A 5,532-nucleotide genomic window follows, 5' to 3' on the forward strand; every position below is an offset into this window, starting at 1 on the left:
AGGCGTCTTTGGGACATGGAGCTGCCCTGGATGGTGCTTCAGAGGCAATCACCAGACATTGTAAATCCTCACAGGGCCCACTGGATGGAATGGAGGAGAGTATGGGCCATGATGTGGACCATTGACTATGAGGTGCAGAGGTGACCAAAGATGTACTTACCAAATCCAATGGATGTGTCATGATGATGGGAACGAGTGTTGCTGGGGGGGGGGGGGGGAGAGGTGGGGGGGGTGGGGTTGAATGGGACCTCACATATATATTTTTAATGTAATATTATTACAAAATCAATTTAAAAAAATGTAAAAAATAAAATAAAATAAAACTGTGTTAGCATTACTTACTTGAGCACTTATCAAAAAAATATATGAAAGTCTTCCGAATTTGAAAGGAAAAAGAACAAATTTCACTATTTGCAAATGATATGATCCTATACATAGAAACCCTTAAGAAATCTATGACAACCATAAATTAGTTCAGTAAAGTGCTAGGTTATAAGATCAATGTGCAAAAATTAGTAGCATTCCTATACACCAATAATGAGGAATCTTAGGAATACATCAAGAAAAAAAATCACATTTACAATAACAAATGTGTCAAATACCTAGGAATAAATTTAACTAAATATGTATATGACTTATACAAAGAGAAATCTACACAAAACTGTTAAAGGAAACTACAGGCCTAAATAAATGGAAGTGCATTCCCTGTTCATAGATAAGAAAATGAAATTGGATGAATTTAGCTACAGTGGTCAAATCTTCTTGGCATTGGCACAAGCATAGACATAATAACCAATGGAGCCTAATTGAGACTTCCGATGTAGATACTTACATATACAGTAAACTAATATTTGACAAGGTCACCAAGTCTTTTGAATTAGGAAAGAACAGCCTCTTCAACAAATGATGTTTGGAGAACTGGATATTCAAATTCAAAAGAATAAGAGAGGAAAACCTTCTCACACCTTGCATAAAAATTAATTCAAAATGGATCTAAGATCTAAATATAAAAGCCAAGAAAAAAAGATCTTAGAATAATAATCATTCACAGGATCTTGTATTAGGAAATGGTTTCATGAATAGTATGCCCAAACCATGAGTAACAAAAGAAAAATGAGGCGGCCGACTTGGCCCAGTGGTTAGAGCGTCAGTCTACCACATGGGAGGTCTGCGGTTCAAACCCCGGGCCTCCTTGACCTGTGTGGAACTGGCCCATGCCTAGTACTGATGCATGCAAGGAGTTCCGTACCACGCAGGGGTGTCCCCCTTGTAAGGGAGCCCCACACACAAGGAGTGTGCCCCATAAGGAGAGCCACCCAGCGCAAAAGAAAAGTGTAGCCTGCCCAGGAATGGTGCCGCACACACGGAGAGCTGACACAACAAGATGACGCAACAACAAGAAACAAAGGATTCCTGTGCCACTGACAACAACAGAAGTGGACAAAGAGGAGGCAGCAAATAGACACAGTGAACAGACAACTGGTGGGGGGGGAGAGGTGAAGGGGAGAGAAATAAATAAATAAATAAGAAAAATGAGATAAATGAGACCTCATCCAAATCAATTCTTTTGTATCTCAAAGGAATTTGTCAAGAAAGTGAAAAGGCAGCCTAGTCAAAGGAAGAAAACACTTGGTAACTATATATCTGATAGTGGTCTATTACTCAGTATATATAAAGAAATCCTACAAGTCAAAAATAAAAAGGCAAACAATCCATTTAAAAAATGGGCAAGTGATTTGAATAGATACTTTTCAGGAAAAGAAATACAAATGACTAAAAAGGGCATGAAAAATTGCTCAGCCTCACTAGCTATTAGGGAAATGTGAATCAAAACACAATGAGATATCCTCTTACACTCATTGGACTGGTGGCTGTTAAAAAAGCAGAGGACTACAAATGTAGGAAAGGATGTGAAGGAATGGGAAGCCTTATCCACTGCTATTGGGAATGTAGAAAGATACAGCCATTGTGGAGGAAATTTTGGTGGTTCCTCAGGAAGCTAACTATAGACCTGATATACGACCAGGCAATCCCACTTCTTGGTACATATCCAGAAGAATTGAAAGCAATGACACAAATACGTGCATACCAATGTTCATAGTGGCATTATTCACTGGCAAAAAGTTGGAAACAACTCAAATGTCCATTAACAGAAAAATGGATAAACAAAATGTGGTATATACATACAATGGAATACTACTTGCCTTTAAGAAGGGAATGCGGTGTTAACACAAGGAGTAACATGGGTGAATCTTGAAGAACTAATGTTGAATGAAGCAAGCCAGGCCCTGAAGGAAAATGTTGCATGTTCTCACAGATATGAATTAAGCAAAGTGAGCAGACATACAGAGCTACAGTCTGGAAGATAGGTTTACAGGAAACAGAAGGGGAGAAGAAGATTTTGAGCCAGTATCCATAAGGACAAAATCTATGATAAGATGGAAGGGTGTGATTTTGCAGTGTGTGGCATAACAGTGGTACATTGATGGTATTGGTTTGGGTGGTGCAGGTTTGTGAGTGGGATAAATTTGTGAGTGGATTGGGCTGTCCATGGAATTGGGGGTAGGGATGGTGAAGGGAACAGGTGAAATCAGGGGATTTGTAGGTATGTAGTTGAAACTATTATGTTTTGAATGTTTTTTTGCAAATATGGTAGGGGAGGGTTATTGGTTTAAGGTATTGAATGTGGGGGGTGTGTAAGACAGGGAGAACCTGGGGCAGACCTCTAGAGTGTACATGAGTGTTCATCTTGTCATAATAGTTTATATTAGTGGGTAAAGACTCATATAATGTGTGAGAAGGTGTTGATTTCTATTCTGGGAATTCTTGCTATGTTCTCAGAGGAATGAGAGTCTCTTGAGTGTATAGTCAATGCCTAATAGAATAGGACAGGCCAGTATGTCAAGCCCTCAATGTTGTTGCAAGTAACTATTAATATTGTTTTTCAAGAAGAGAATTTTGGTGGTTGTCAAGGGTCCTGAGGGGAGAGGGACAAACTAATAAAATAAATGGAGCATGGGACATTTTGGGGACAATGAAATTGTACTACATGATCATGCAATGATGGATACAAACTATGTTAAATTTCATCAAAATTTATAAAAGTGTATGGTCCAAAATGTAAAGCATAAAGTAAATCACTGATCATGTTTAATAACAATGTTTCAATATTTGTACATCAATAGTAACAAATATACCATCCCCATGTAAAATGTTATTAATAGGGGAAAGTTGGAAAGTGGAGCTGTTGGGTTTATGAGAATCCCCTAAATTTTGTGACTTTTCTGTAACCTAAAACTTCTTTGAAGACAAAAAAATGACATTGTGGAAGAAACAAAAGAAATTGTCCCTGTACATACAAGATAACAGATGTTACAGGGATGAAAGACATAATGTCAAATTTTTAGAATTTTTTCTTTATTTTTATTATTCCAAGATTTTATTTTTTATTTTTTAAAAGTGTTTTGTATTTTACTTCTTTTTTTAAAAAAAACATCATTATTATTTCATTTTCTTATTAATCGTATTTGGTTATTTTTTTGGCTTCATTTTTTGTAGAAGTTTTGGACCACAGAAGTGTTACAATTATGACAAGGGAGTATCATTGGTGTGGGGTTTCAATGATAGGGAATGTTCACCTGGGGTTTATATATAAGACTTAGAATGTGTTCAAATATTCATGGGGCATGGTCTCAGTGAGTGGAGATTCACACAATAACTGAAAGATATTGAACTCACATCTTGGGAAGCTCTGCCATATTCTCTAATGGAACAGCAAGAATTCCCCAAGTACAACGGTAATGACTAATGAAGGATATTCCATTGATGGGCCCTTGATATTGATGACTGTACTTATGAACCTTAACTTTTGAATTGAAACAGCCTAGGATTATAGGGTGCCTAAAAGTAACCTCCTGTGATCCTCCTTGTTGTTCAAATGTGACCTGTCTCTAATTTGAACTCATCATATAAATGCATTCTCTTCCCCTCAGTATGGGACATGACTCGCAGGGATGAGCCTCCCTTTTCACCTAGGGATTACTACCAAGCACCAACTTGCAATTCAACTGGAAAAATACTTTGACAGAAAGGGGGAAAGGTAAAGAAAAAATGCTTTATATGGCTAAGAGACTTTATAGTGAGTTGGGTGGTCATTCTAGAGGTTACACTTATGCACTTCTCAGCAGGATCTCATTGACTGTCAAAGTAAATATGACCTCAAATAGTGGGGTTCCTGAGGTGTCTGCAGACATTATAGGTAGGACAGCAAAATTAGGAATTTGGTGAACTGCCATTGGGCCCTACCTTACAATTTATGTTCCACAGTGTGACAGAGTTGGACTCAGTTGTGGTTTCCCTGAGTCTGTGGTTTCCCTGGCTCTTCTGTCCCTTCTGTTTGAACCTATTGTTAGCACTTGAGTTGATCAGTAAATGTCCAAGAGCCTTGTATTTTTGGTCTGTCCATGTACCCTGCATCTCAACCGAGTTGCAACACCTACTCTCCAGTTCATTGGCCTCACCCAGGGCAATAACAAAAGATGATGAACAGCAACCATATCAAGGAAAAGAGAGAGTATACAATGGCAAGCAAGATAGTCCCACCCATCTCCCTATGGGATCTAAGCCCCCTCAAAATTGGAGATATAATGGCAAAACCATCTAAGAATTCTCAGGATTAAGAATGAAAAATGGACTAGAGTGTACTTACTGGCATTTTGCTATAGACTTACTGTGATTCAATCAATGGGAGAACTTTTATCATTGATATAAGGAGATAGTGGCTCCTGGAGTCTCTGAGAGAAGAAAGAGGGAAGAAAAGGTGTGATATGGGGGCATTTTCAGAACTTGGCAATGTTCTGAATGACATTAACTACAAAATTGTGTGGGAGAGAGTGTAAATTTCAATGTAAACTATAAGTCATGCTTAGTGGCAATGCTCCAAAATGTGTTCATCAATTTTAATTAATGTACCTCAATAACATGTTAATGTAGGAAAGTGTTGTGTGTTGGAGGGTTACAGAGTGGGGCAAGTGGGAATCCCATATATTTTTAATATAAAGTTTATGTAATTTAAATATCTTAAAATTATACATAAAATATTTTAATGTTTTTTTTTAAAAAACATCATCATGTAAAGGAAAATGCAGAGAACATGGCATAAGTAAACCTTGCCTCAGCAATAGCATGGCCATTTTTGCATGTTCTCTGCTATGGTATTTCATTTTTAGACATTGCTTTTTGATGTCTTAAGTTTTTACACAGTCAATTCTGAGGTTTCTCAAACTCCAATATTCTTTGTTGCTGAGTTTAAATACAGTTTTATGACTTTGTTTTTAACCACTGTTTTATTTTGATTATCCATGAGCAGGTCAATGCAACTCTTACAAATGGGTAACTATATTTATTTGTTACAAATAATTGAGCAAAGGAGATTATGTTTAGAATATTTCAGTCAAGATTAATAAAGGCTTTCTGGAATACCACAAAGAAAGTCTGGGTATAAATGAAATAGCATTTACTTTGTAAGGTAAA

Source organism: Dasypus novemcinctus, chromosome 16 (assembly GCF_030445035.2).
Source record: "Dasypus novemcinctus isolate mDasNov1 chromosome 16, mDasNov1.1.hap2, whole genome shotgun sequence".
NCBI lineage: Eukaryota > Metazoa > Chordata > Mammalia > Cingulata > Dasypodidae > Dasypus > Dasypus novemcinctus.